The sequence below is a fragment of the Ictalurus furcatus genome, chromosome 14 (genome assembly GCF_023375685.1).
Source record: "Ictalurus furcatus strain D&B chromosome 14, Billie_1.0, whole genome shotgun sequence".
NCBI classification, from domain to species: Eukaryota; Metazoa; Chordata; class Actinopteri; order Siluriformes; family Ictaluridae; genus Ictalurus; species Ictalurus furcatus.
The window spans coordinates 8,036,062-8,050,621 of NC_071268.1; the positions used below are offsets into that span (position 1 = coordinate 8,036,062).

A 14,560-nucleotide genomic window follows, 5' to 3' on the forward strand; every position below is an offset into this window, starting at 1 on the left:
TGAGGAGAAAAAAAAATTAACAAGTGTTCAGTCCAGTTACTACACGTTTGTATTTAAGGATATGTTTATTGGCCACGCTCAGATTGTAGTGGGACTATACAATGGCAAGAAAAAGTATGTGAAACCTTTGGGATTAGTTGGTTTTCTGCATTAATTGGTCATAAAATGTGATCTCATTTTTATCCAAGTCACAAGTATAGACAAACACAACGTGCTTAAGCCAACAACACACAAACAATTATAATCATTCGTGTCTTTATTGAACACATCCCATTAAACATTCACAGTGCTGTGGAAAAAGTAAGTGAACACAGTACGGTACTTAATAGCTGGTCAATCCTCCTTCGGTAGCAATAACCTCAACCAAGTATTTCCGGTAGCTGTGGATTAGACTTGCACAACGTTCACAGGAATTATTATATCTTAGGGTATATTGTGTGAACAGCTCTATTGAGGTCATTCCACAGCATCTCTATGGAGTTGAGTTTTGGGTTCTGACTGGGCCACGCCAAAAGGTGCATTTTCTTTCTTTCTTTCTTTCTTTCTTTCTTTTTTGAAGCCATTCTGTATTGGATTTACCTTAATGTTTAGGTTCATTGTCCTGCTGCATCATCCAACTTCTACTGAGCTTTAGCTGGTGTACAGCCACCCTGATATTATCCTGTAGGATATGGTGATAAACTTGAGAATTAAATTTTTTCCCTCAATGATTACAAGTAGTCCAGGCCCCCGAAGCAGCAAAGCAGCCCCAAATCAGGACATTCCCTCCACCGACTTAACTGTTGGGACGATGTTTTCATGTTGGTATGCTGTGCCATTATTATACCATACAGTGCTGCGTCTTCTTCCCAAACAACTCGACCTTAGTTTCATCAGCCCACAAAACTTTTTCCCATTATCGTTGTGGAGTGTCAAGGTCTTTGGCAAACTCCAGGCGTGCAGATGTCCTGCCATGGACACCATGCCTGTGTAATGTTTTCCATACAGTAGATTCATGAACAGAGACGTTAACCAGTTCCAATGATTTCTTCAAGTCATTAGCTGTCACTCTAGGGTTCTTTTGTACCTCATTGAGTATTCTGTGATGTGTCTTTGAGTCATCTTGGCTTTGCAGCCACTTCTAGGGAGAGTAGCCAGAGTACTAAATTGTCTCTATTTATAGTCAGTTTGTCTAACAGTGGACGGATGAATATCCAAGGTCTTTGAGATATCTTTGTAACCCTTTAGAGCTTTAAGCAACTCAACAATTCCTGATCATAGGTCTTCTGAGATTTCTTCTTTTGCAAGGCATGGTTCACATCAGCAGATGCTTCTTGTGAATAGCAAAGTCAAAATGTTTGAGTGTTTTTTATAAGTCAAAGTCGTTCTAACCCACATCAATGGTCTCATTAATTGGACGCCAGGTTTGCCAACTTCCAACTCTAATTAGCTTTTGTTGAAGTCATTATCCTAGGGTTTATAGGCACATACGTTTTCCAACTTTTTACTGTGAATTTCTTCATCATATATTTAATATGTACAAGCACAATACAACAATTTGTGTGTTATTAGTTAAAACAGATTGTTTGTTTGTTGATTACTGTAACTTAGATGAAGATCAAACCAAATTTTAAGACCAATTTATGCACAAATGCAGGTAATTCTAAAGGGTTCACATACTTTTTCTTGCCACTGTATACGAGTGCTTTATATTAAAAAATGAAGCAGTTATTGTAAGCCTAGGTTTGACTTTGTTAGACAGTGATCATATCAACTGGATCAACTGTAAGGCTAATTAATATATATGATGCCCCCCCAGGGTGTTTCATGCCCCGAGTCCCCTGGGATAGGCTCCAGATGTCCCGTGACCTTGTGTAGGATAAGTGTGTGGATATTTCAGCTCAGGAAAATCTGCAGAATTCAGAAATATATAGAAGAAGGGTTTTCCCAGAAATCCACATTAATATAAATGATACCAATAAAATTAAAAGATGCACACTTCTCAGTCCTTAACAAAAATGTTTTTAAAAAATTAATAAAAAATACTCAAAAGGGTTCAAAAACTTTTGACCAGCAGTGTAGCTCCTATTTGATTGGTATATTATGTATTTTTGTTATTAATATGATTTCTGAGCCAAACATGCTTATTCGTCCCTTATTTCTTCAGCCTGAAAACTTTTTTTTTTTTTTTTTTTTTTTTTTAAAGACAACAAACATGTTTGTACTGACTACAGTTATGGGGAAAGTATTTATTTCTTTTTTTTTTTTTTTCTTCTTTTTTTTTTTTGGCTGCACTATTTCTTGCAGGGTTTTTCACATGGCCCACAGTGACTCCCTGGCAGTCATGGAATATTAACTTACACCAAAACTGAATAATGTTCACACGTGTAGTCATATTATTCTCCTTTAATCCTTCTATAATCATCCAGATTCCTGAACACTGCTATACTAAGCCTTTTAAAGATCCATTTGAAGGAGTGTAAGTTTAATTTAAAACATTTCCCTACTCTATTCGCCATGTGTGTCAGAGAGACGAGTCCAATGCTCTGCATTCTGCTTCCTAACACACACAGACACACTGAAACGTGACTTTCCTGAGATAACGGAGAGAATAATGGAGAGAATGGCGATTTTAAAACGTTTGCACTAAATGCCTGATGTGTAATGGCTGTAAACAAGACCAACTAACAGACGAACCATCCAAGATGGATGCTGTGTTTATACTGAACATATTTCACATGAAATGTGGATAGTCCATAAGATGTCTTCCCTTATCATGATGGGTTTCTTAGCGTTCTCGAAGACATTATTCCTCATTGTGACGTTACGTCGAGCTGTAAGAGATGTTTATGTCATACTCAGTATAATAACTTCAAAGAGGGATTTTTTTTGTAAAGCCTGTAATATTGAAAAGTCCCTACTTGTGTAGTTGTGGTGTTAAATGTTTAGTGTATATGATTTCCCCGCCCCTCGGGGTATTGTGTAACTTTTTAAGACAATAAAATAACAAACAATCACTAACTTGGTGTGATCTGTTGATGCTGAACTTGTGTTTTGAACTAGAGGGTACAACTATCCACCACAATAATAATAATAATAATAATAATAATTAAAGCTGCAAGCAGCATTTTGGGGGCTAAGCACCCAGACTTGTTGAACCGCACATTAACAGAAGTGCTACAATTAAGATAATAAGATAAGATAATACTTTATTAACCCCAGATGGAAAAATTAGGGTTTTGCAATTGTTGCATAAGCAACAGCAAAGCCATAACTATAGGCAAAGACATTTAAGAATGATTTGTAGTTACACACATTTGCCAGTCCTTTATAGGAGAATGGTTTTGAATATCAGAGTTCCTTTGATAATTTTTGTTTAGACACATCTCAAGATGATGTGAGCCAAATTTGGTGCAGATTAGACAAAATTTGGTGGAGTAGTAGCAAAAATGTCACTTAGATTAATACATTTCTGGCATGTTGTTATAACTTTTGACCAGTAAGAGGCACTGTCACAAAATTTGTTGCGTAGCCTCAGGGCATGGTGCTGAATATGCCTACCAAGATTTGTGTCAGTGTGCAAGGTCATTGCTGAGATATAGCCTCACATCTTGTTTGTTGGCCCATTACGGGCAAACCGTTAAGACTATTCAAAATTCTTTTGATAACTTAAGCCGGGTGCACACTGTATGATTTTTAATAGTCCTTTGCGACTGTTGCTTGTCAGACTGCACGAACATGATCCCCGCTGTAAGCCATGTCACACTGTAGGATCCCACCCGTCATTAATGTCAGACTGTACGACAGTCAAGACGCGAAAAACGGACACACGCAAGTAGACTCGTACAGAGTAGGAGAAGCCACACTGCAGGACTGTGCCTCAAGTCTTCTGACAATGCCAGAATTTAATCGGAGGAAAAATTTGATCGCAACGGCCGTTAATCGGCTGTCGGGGAACGTGTCAAACTAGATATCAAAGAGTACAGATTTTGACCTAGGATTATAGGAGTATATTAGGATTCTCAAAATTTGTCTCAGACGACTAAATCGTGGCCAAAATCATACCGTGTGAACCCGGCTTTACTCTGAAGATGATGTGTGCCAAATTTGCTGCTGATTGGATGAAATTTGTAGGAGGAGTGGTGAAACAACAGTTTTTGACAAAATCCAAGATGGTGGAAAATCTTCTTAGGTGGAAATTGATGTCATATGGTGCATTGAACTCGTCTCGACCCAGGGAATCCAGGGACTTTTACATTTTGGACATGCGGTTCAAAAGTTATGACCATAAACGTATTTCCAAATTAGGCCCAAATTTGACCCAATGGTGGCGCTAGAACGTTGGCAGCACTAATAATAGCAACAGGAAAATTACAGATCCTAGACCACATTAGTTTGCAAAAGAGAACATAAATACACTATTTCTCAGGCTGCATGTCCTTTGGAACATTTAAATGGACATTTAAAAATGAAATTTTGGGTAATGCGGTGTGATTTTCCACCCTGGTGGTAGTAGTAGTGCACTGCTAACAGATAACTGCTTTATCACCACCACAATTTGATGCATTCACTTCTACAAGCAAATTATAGTAAGTTGCATGTAAAACCACATGTAGGGGATGTTAACTTTACATATCTTTACTAAATTACAGATTACATTTGACCTGAATTTCACATATTTAGATTGCTGTTTTCACTCCCCAGTCAAATGTCAATATTGTACAGCTTAAACTGTATTTTTGGTCTCTATAAGTGAAAGTGGTGTCATTCATTTAGGAGGATACTTACCCAAAAAGTTCATAATATTTGTTATTATTTGTTATACACAGTGGGGTCCAGACGTCTGAGACCACGCTGACTTTTTTTTTTATTTAGACCTGTGAATAAACAGGAAGTTTTTGATTTTTGAACATTTTAAAACTTGTAAAAAGGACAGACATATTCACTGTTCAAGAGTGTGTGTGTGTGTGTGTGTGTGTGTGTGTGTTATTCACCATTCACATGTTCATTATTCATTAGTTTATATTTCTTCTCATGTTCATTCATTTTTATATCATTAGCTCACTCATTCCTTATATAATCTAATATCATCTAGAATATAATTATTATTGTTTTATTTTTTTAAAAAAAAATCATAATTCCACCAGTCTCCCTGATCAACGAGTTCTTATCAGCGGTTTGGTCCTAACATGTACTTGGCTTCGTCATCCGCAGCTGTCAGGATTCAGTGGAAGTGTGTATAAAGGTCACAGCTGCAGTTACTGCAGTTCAGCGCACAGCCGCAAGGGGGAGCACACATTGAAAAATTTATTTCTGTAGTGTAAAAGGATAACCCTGGTCTTATCATCAGAACCCAAAAGTGCTGATATTGGATATTTGTTATAATAATAATAATAATAATAATAATAATAATAAAGCTTGATGGGGAACTACACACTGAATCTGTAATGACAATACAGCTATTATTATTATTATTATTATTATTATTATTATTATTAGTAGTAGTAGTAGTAGTAATAATAATAATATTAATAATAATAATAATAATAATAATAATATGATATACAGTGGTGGTCAGGGTTCAAATGAATACATTTAATAATACTTAATTAGTTAACGTATACAAGAGTAAATTTTTTTGTTTACTCATTTTCATTTACATTACATTAAATACATTTAAACGTTTTAAAAATGCAATTTTGCTGTCCTGTGACTTTTGCTATAAAGAAATCATTTATTATTATTATTATTATTATTATTATTATTATTATTATAGCTGTATTGTCATTACAGATTCAGTGTGCAGTTCCCCATCAAGCTTTATTATTATTATTATTATTATTATTATTATTATTATTATTATTAAATCCTGTGCAGAGTTAGAAGTCACAGTAACCAGGGTCAGAGCAGGCAAAATCAAGGGTTACGCAAAGTCAAAAAGCGGACCAATCCGGTGCCTCGAAACGATCATTCGTTACATGCCGCGCTCCGATTGGATAAGGCAGCTCGACTTGGTTGGTTCCTGCTCTCTGATTGGCTGACGGAGCCGGTTTCGGTATACAAACATACCTTCCGCAGCCTAGCCATCGCCAAACTACATTCTCTGCTCACGGTGTCGGCGCTTGTAAACAGGTCAGTGCTGGACGCTCATGTCCAAACACCAGTGCGGGTATTTCACATGGGGTTGAGTCAGTGTTGTGAAATATATTTTAGAGGTTTATGTGTATTTGTTTTTGAGCAGCGAGAGAGATGTAGCACGTGCGTAGAGAGCTTCACCAGATCTTGCGACGTGTCCAGATAGCGCGCGTGCGTTTAACTTGTATGTCTCCAGTGTGTGTGTGTGTGTGCGCGCGCGCGAGAGTATACGATAACGTGTTGTCAAGACAAGTTTGGTGTGTGTGTTAGTGCACAATGTCGTGCTAAACAGTCTGTGTAACCTTTATTTAAGGTTTGTATTTCACCAACAAAACGCATCAAGTTTTCATCTTAGACTATTACTAATAGTGCAGCATGCTTTGTCGCTTTTTAGAGCAGCCCTTTCTTGTGCATTGAAAACACTTCAACAGGTACTCACCTCTGCATTAAACTGCATTGCTTTCATTAAGGATTTAAGGGATTTAAAGCTTCAGATGTTGAATATCAGGATTTGGACGCGCAGGCGCGCGCCCTGTATGGTCCCTCTAGTCACCTGTCTCACCTTCCTAATCCGCCTGATTTATTAGGTTTTATTTGTTATCTCATGAATCTGATCTGTGCTATTGTCCAGTTTCTGCTTTTAGGACAACAAAACAAAACAAAGTTTTTTTCCTCCCAGACCTCTGCAGATGCATTCAAAAATTGGTGCTAAACTGCACTCTTGTTATTTCTAGTTAATGATAGTTAATACACATGTTTCACTTGGATATAGTGTACCTTTTTTAAAAACGGATTTAAGGCACACGTATAAAGGTAAACTATATATGCACCTTTTCTAGGTAAAGATACAAAAGGTCTACTCTTAATGCTACTGTACCAGTGAAGGTATGATGCAGTTTAGTGCAGGGTTTTTTTTGTTTTTCCTCCAGAGAGTGTGGATATGAAATTGGAGGACGTAGAGGACGATGGTCAATATGTTTTTGTGAGCACCAATAACTTTGACATTTCAGTAAACCCCCTGTGTGTGATTGCATACCTGTTACCTGTCTTTGCATGCTTGGAATGAGGTGAAAGGTTTGTGTGCACGTGTGTGTGAACTTAAATAGGCTCGGTCTTTCTGTAACATTGTCATCAACAGGGGCGTTAGCTGGACTGTTAATCATCCGGGGCTGAGCCCAGATTCTTCTCCATGCGTTTTTTCCAAGCTCAGCTAGTAGCCTAAGTTTTGTTTTATGGACGCTGAGGTAATTTAGCTGTCAGTGTATGACATGATCAGAAAAAGTTGGATTTATCATAAAACTTGCCTCCTGTGTTGTCATTGTTTACAGGACTACCAGACTGATAAAATATAAAACTTTTCTAACTAGGCTAGTTTGGTGTCACTAGCCAAGGGGAGGCACAACTAAGCTCTCAATGACTACGTTTACATGGACAGCAGTAATCTAATTATTGACCTTATTCTGAATAAGACAATATTGTGATTTAAAGTGTTTACATGAGTCGCTTTTAGAATATTCCTTTCATGATCCTGTTTTACATGTTATAGAACATAGATCGATTAACGGCACTCGTCATTACGTCGCCACGCCGGCCGACATTCCCTCCAGAATTTGACGTATCGACATAGAGTTCGTCTTCATTATGGTACCGTATACAGTTTTGGGTGTTTTTATTTTAATTTTACAAAAGCTTCAAGTGCAGTTAATTATTTGTCATGCTGTACGTGCAAATAGACGACTGCTTGAAGCCATGGGCTGCGTCCCAAACCGCGTACTTACCTACTATATAGTAGCTGATATACGTGTATTTCTCCTACTATATAGTAGGTAAGTAAGCGGTTTGGGACACAGCCGTGCTCTCTTGTTTGCCGTTAAACGGTTGAGCACTGCCGTGTGTGTACGTGTCCTGTCGCACGATGCGGTGAAAACTCTCACACGACGTTAATAGTGTGATTAAGGTGTTTACACGTCTGTAAAGCACTTTGATAATTTAACTAAAACAGGAATACTCCACACGTCTTAATTCGATTTGTGTTTACTTCGAGTATGACTTTAGTCAGATTAAGGTCATCGATAATCACTGTTTACATGCTAGTTTCTTAATCAGAGTATGGTCTGAATCGGGTTAATATCGGATTATTGTTGTTCATGTAAACGTACTGATTGTATGGGTTTAGTTGCTACAGTGCCATGCAAAGTACATTATCTTTCCTTATGCTCTGCTCATATCATGTTATTTGGAGCCTCTAAAGCCTCCTTCAGGAGGGTTTCTCTTTTAGAAAAGGTTCGAAGTAGAACCCCGTCAGAATGCTAGAACCCCTCGCCATCCAAAGATCTCTTGAGGAAACCTTTTTTTCTGAAAGTGCTGTACCTGCTGTGTGTCTCGAGCAGTGATGGAAAAGGTTTTTATTCAAATGTTGTTTTTTTTATACATGAAACCTTTAAACGTTCTATGCAGAAATCTATAGCAAAGGGTTTCCCTTTTTGGAAAAGGTTCCAAGTAAAACCTCTGTAAAAAGAGACAACCATTAATCATGCAAGGATTCCATAAGAAATGTTTTTTTCCCCCTTCAATCTAGAGGGCGTTGTGGAGGGTGTGGTTAACCCTGCCCTTAAACCACAACTGTATGCTTTATGGTTTTGTTTGGAGAGTGTTCATCTTTAATCTGTACTCTAAAAACAGATCGTAAAATAAAGAAAAGATTCTGGATGTTGTGGCTGTGCAGTATATTGGGCTAGATTGCATTATTTTCCTGTGATCGGAAGCAAAATCAGGACTTGTCAATGAATCACTACACCGTTTAGAATTTTCTACTCGATTCTCGGTTCCACGTGATCATTGCCGCTGATAAACACTTCATAAACACACTAAACATTGACTACATTTTTCTGACAAGTTTTCAGCAAGGTGGCTTCGTATCTCCATGGTTGGAGGTTCGGTTCCCACCTCTGCCCTGTGTGCATGGAGTTTGCATGTTCTCCCTGTACTTCAGTGGTTTCCTCCAGTTACTCCGGTTTCCTCCCAGGTAGGCTTGCTGCGATAGCCGGCGTTACCAGTGATGGAGCCGCACACCGATTACATCACTTGCCCACCACGGCACCGCCCACACCATCGTTTTGCCTTTTTTATAGTAATACAAATCATTTATTTCAGTTAGAGAACAGACGTTACGATTAAAAACTGAACAGGTCTGCTCAATTCAGCATGAGCCGAATGAGTCAGAGTCGCAGCACAGATCAGCAGGAGTCAGATTTCATTTAAATAAACAGAGCACTGCTTTCACCCTCCATGTTGTACTACGTTCCTGCTAATGTACAAATCTTTGCTTCAAATTAGACTGGTCCTTAAAGTGCATCATCTCGTAGAAGCAAAATATTAATAAAATTGTACCCAAAATATAGGATAAATAAAAATGTCATGAACCAAATGAAAATATGCATCAAATATAACAATATGCAACCAAATGAAAACAATTCAGGCGAATGCAGAAAAGGCAATAACAGTGTTTACAGGAGGAGAGACACAGACTAATCACCCAGTAGAGCGGTGCAGGGATGACATCATTTTGTACCAGAACCCGGAAGTTAGCATCACACCGGTTCCCTCAACAAAAGCCCAATAGGATTTCCCCATAGACTTTTGGGTTATTGCAAAAAAAAAGCTCTGTGATGGACAAAACGTGTTAGTATTGTAAACTTTTGTCAACCAAGATCATTTTCACAAATGAACACAACTTTTATGAAGTTTGAAGCCTAAATGCAATCAGCAGAAATAAAAAGCTAACCGTACGCTATAAACGAACTACACCACGGTCACTCGTCTTCAACGTCACCATCACCAAGCTTCCGACAAACTTTCCCAAACTTTATTTAAAATATTTTCCATAATACGGATTTACTCTGTGGATGAATATTCATCCAGGTTTTTTTTTTGGGGGGGGGAATTGTGCACACCTGAACAAGTTTATCTGCTAAGTTTTTTTTCCCTGTTCAGCGTGATGACGTTTAATGTCCCAGACAACGTCTGTAGTCCCGTTTAGCAACATGTTAGTGTCACGATTTCCCCTTGCGCAAAGCGCTGGAGCTCGCAGCACGTTCTGAAACCCGAAGCGAAGCTCGCAGCGATAGCGCTAAAATGCTAACTCGTTTCCGGGTTTTGGCGTTACAAAATGACGTCATCCCTGCGCCGCTCTATGGTGACTGGCTGTAAATTTAGGAAGCGCTTGATTTGATATGAAGCGGAGTTTTCTATGAGCGGAGGACGAACTTTAAACGTCAATATCGCAGTCGATCATGTCCATGTAATCGTGGGAAGTCAAAATCGTAATCGAGATCGATATTCGATTAATTGTGCGGCCCTATTTCTGACACTGTTTTCTATTATAACGGCGCCAGCTTACTCTTGAAGGTGGAACTGTACAGCTGATCGCATACAAGGGTAATCCAAATGTGTTTGTAGCAGTATTTTTCTTTTAATATATAGTTGTGTTCTAGTCTGCTTGAGTAATATTTTGCGTAGTTAAATTTTCCAACTCATCTAAGCAAAGCATACAATAATAAAAAAAAATTTCTTTAATTTATGTATTTTCCGAGGGTTTTAATTTGACTCGCTCTCGTTAAAAACACGTAATGTGGATTAATGTACACGCACTCAGTGTTTCAAACACTTTATACTGGTGAAAGGGAGTGAAAACATTGTGTAAAGGTCATTACAAGTCTGTGACTAGGGGCCTGTGTAGTAGAGGAGGAGTAAATACTTTACTTTTGAAGGTCACCTGGGACTCAAAGTTTCCATGCTGTCCTACTTTTAACAGTTGAAGGCTTTTCTACAATCACAAAACGAATATTTGATACTTCGTGAGCAAAATACTTGAGACGGTTGAAAAAAAAGACACAAAAGCGTGTGTCACGAATGATATGCTTTTATTAACACGTCAAGCAACACTAGGGCGATTTAGTGAAAAAATGAAGAGTATGTTTTGATTTGAAGGCTGACTAAATGTATTCAAATGTGGATTTTTGAAAATCTTGTGACTTAATTTGAATATGAAAATGTAAGTAATAATAATACATGCTACTTTTCTTTTGAGTCAAATCTGAAAGTGCTACAAAATACAAGATGGTATAAGACATATGATTAAACTGTAAAATAAAAAAGACAGCAATGCAAATAAATAAATATAGGTAATACTTTTTTTGATCTTAAATGGTTAGACAAGCCTAAGCCTAGTGTGTGTAATAACAGATAGAAATTATACTATGTTTTAGAGGCAGCAAGTGGTCATAATGTGGAAATAAAAATAATGTACCGTATAGACATAAAAAATGGAGGTGCATCGTTTTATAATCACTTTGCAGCATCTCGAGTCTAAATCTGTTTGTTTTGCAAACCAGACTTCGAATAGTCCTGATAGAGTTGTTACGTTTCGTCAATGAATACAGCCTAGATTTTCCTACTTTTTAAAAGAAAGGGGCAATTTGATTGACATGGCGGATGTACAACCACAAACGTTTTCCCATAGCACATTGTTGAGCATGAGATATTTACACACCACTAACTGCTTCAAACCAAACTTTTCAATAACATTTAAATACAGGAATTCGTGGCCTGTTTTCAGTCAAGGGAGCAAAGCTTTATCTGAAAAACTGATTGTATAATAGTGTTAAAAAGTTGCTATTCCACTGGAAACCAGATGTCCTGATAGCCAAACCTTAAAGATTCTGAAGCTTGTGGACAGAAAAGTGTACAAAAAAGAGATGCACTACACTTGACTCCAGCATGTAGTAACTTATCATGATTCAGTTTCCCCAAACACGGTGTAAAGCACTGTGGCAACAGTGGAGTCATTCAGGTTCCTGGGCACTACCAACTCACCGGACCTGAAGTGGGAGACCCACATTGATGCCATTGTGAGAAAGGCCCAGTAGAGGTTGTACTTCCTTCAGTTGAAGAAGTTCAACCGGTCACGTGCGCTGCAAATACAGATCTACTCAGCAGTCATTGAGCCGGTCCTCTGCACTTCAATAACTGTCTGGTTTGGTTCAGCTACGAAATCCGATATCAGGAGACTACAAAGGACAGTTCGGACTGCCGAGATTATTATTGGTTGCCCCCTGTCCTCCTTTCAAGAACGATACACTTCCAGAATGAGGAAAAAGGCTGGACAAATCACTCTGGACCCCAGTCACCCCGCCCACTACCTTTTTGAACTGTTGCCTTCTGGCCGACGCTTCAGAGCTCTGAGCACCAGAACCGTCAGGCATAGGAACAGTTTTTTCACTCAGGCTATCCATCTCATGAACAATTAAAATTACCCCATGAGCAATAATTACAGGTGCATCTAAAAAAAATTTGAATATTGTGGAAAAGTTCATTTTATGAACTTTTAAGTGGAACTTTCATATATTCTAGATTCATTACACATAAAGTGAAATATATTTCAAGCCTTTTTTTAAAAAAAACTGTGCAAAGATTCTTCTTCTTCTCATTCTTCTTCTTATATTTTTTAATGGAGGAAATTCTTTTTTGTCTAGTGGAGGAGATAATAGGAGTTCTTGATGCTTGCACAGTGTGCGAATACTGCTTTGTGTCATTACTAGAGTCCTGTTTGAAACATATCACTACTCTTTGTGCGTGTGTGTGTGTTTAACCTCCATTGGCTACTTGTCATGTCTGATACAGCAGCTGAAATGCTTCTCTACATCATCGTGTTTTCCGTTCGGTGTGGTTTTAAAATAGCAGAGTGTTGGAGGAGGGGGGGTTGGATGGCAGTTTTGCTTGGCTGGCCTTCATCGGGTGACCGTTTTTTGGGCTCTATCATTGGTCCACACTCTCAGGCAGACCAAGTTTAGACAGTGCGGGCTTGCTCTGGTTACCTTTACCCTGGAAAGCCTTGAGCAGCATGTGATTGTGTGCGTGTGCAGGACATCTTCAGCTTCTTCCGCTGACCTCTGTAATTATAAGAGGAAGTAGCCCAGGTGCTGATGGAGTCACTGCTTCTGTAGCGCAATCAGACAGAGGTAATCAATAACCTTTTAAAAATGTTTCTTGATGTAAAATCTTGACTTACCTGTAGAACGGTCAAGGAATGAGGTGGTATGAAGTAGTCAAGCGGATTGTTGTCTTGTAGGCTTGGCTTGTCCTTTAATAGAATCGTTAATCATAGAACTTTTAAGTCTGTTATCCGTGGAGCCCCAATATACCAGCTGACGCGGCACATTTCGAAGGCAGATCGTCCAATAAGACGGCAGAAGGGGCAGGTCTGAGTTTGACCTTCGGATTTGCATTGTCTATCGCAATAACACATAAACTCGGATGCTTTACTGTTGACAAATGTCTGTTAATGCTACCTGTCTCCACTCAGCCTGTTCAGGAGTCTGCAACATCACTCCACTCTAGACTCAGGTGACTTACTTTTATTTTGTATTGTTAGTGTGTAATATCTGTTAAATGTCTTGAGACTTGTAAACTTTCCTACAGGTACCAGAAGCAGGATATGGGTCACGCTGAGGGCCAAGCCAAACTTTGTGACCATTTGTGTATGATCTAATAAGGAAGAAGGAATTTTTTTTTTTTTTTTTTTTTTTTTTTTTTTTTCCTCTTAATTTAGGATTTTTATGGATTTTCACACATTCTGATTTGGATGCCTCTTACTTTCAGAACAATATTTAGAAATGGAATTGCAGTGACCCTTTGTGTTTGATGTTGGTTCTGTAGGCTTTATTTTTCTCTATAATTGCAAAATTGTTCACACAAGTGGAACAGCTTAGCCAGGACCCATATCTGTGTGTTAATAATAAAACTAGGTGAATGGTGAAAGGAGCAGAACGTCCTGTCTGGGTCATGTTGAACATGGTGTGTTGAGTCAACACACACATACTCACATATACCTGTGTCTGTGTATATACACACAAAGTCTTTCAGAAACATGGCTATCCAGGGTGCTTTGTATAACCTCACAGCTAGGATGACTCATTCCAAATCCTACTAGCAGGGCTGCTGTGATAAATTTACATTGTCTGATTCTTCTGTTTCTGTTTCGGTTTGCCGGTTGTGACATGAATGGAAACGCTGCATTTTATCTGTATTTGATTGTCTACTACAAGCCAAGATACACAAATCGAATGACTTTTGTGGCTGTTGGCCAAGACCCTGTATAAGTGTGTAAATAGTTTTAGATGTTTACTTTTCTGAGGAAAGTGTTTAAACAAACACAGTAAAAGGTGCCGCAAATTGTACCGACCTTAAAACAGAGGGTTTATGTTTGAGAAAATGTTCCAATTTAAAAAGCTAAATCCATCCAAAGAACCCCTACGAAAGCATTTTTCCTAATGCCTAGTTCATGCTAGGATGGATCATGCTGAAGATACCCAATAGAGAAAACTTTGTTTCGTTGTAAGCATCTAGAATTGTAGAGCTCACGTGACAAGCCTACATCTGCGTTTTT

The 14,560-nt window shown here is 38.4% G+C and overlaps 1 protein-coding gene across 2 annotated transcripts in view; it reads left to right on the forward strand.

Annotated features, from left to right (window-relative positions):
* The first annotated feature begins 5,926 nt into the window (after nt 1–5,926).
* acsl1b (acyl-CoA synthetase long chain family member 1b) overlaps nt 5,927–14,560 on the forward strand; it is a 29,361-nt gene continuing 20,727 nt past the window's right edge. The window contains exon 1 of one of the 2 annotated variants that reach the window (XM_053642460.1): nt 5,927–6,111. The gene's annotated coding sequence lies outside the window, so the exon portion shown is untranslated. Of the gene's footprint in view, nt 6,112–12,587; nt 13,134–14,560 lie in introns of those variants that run through there. The other variant, XM_053642461.1, reaches the window with a different exon arrangement.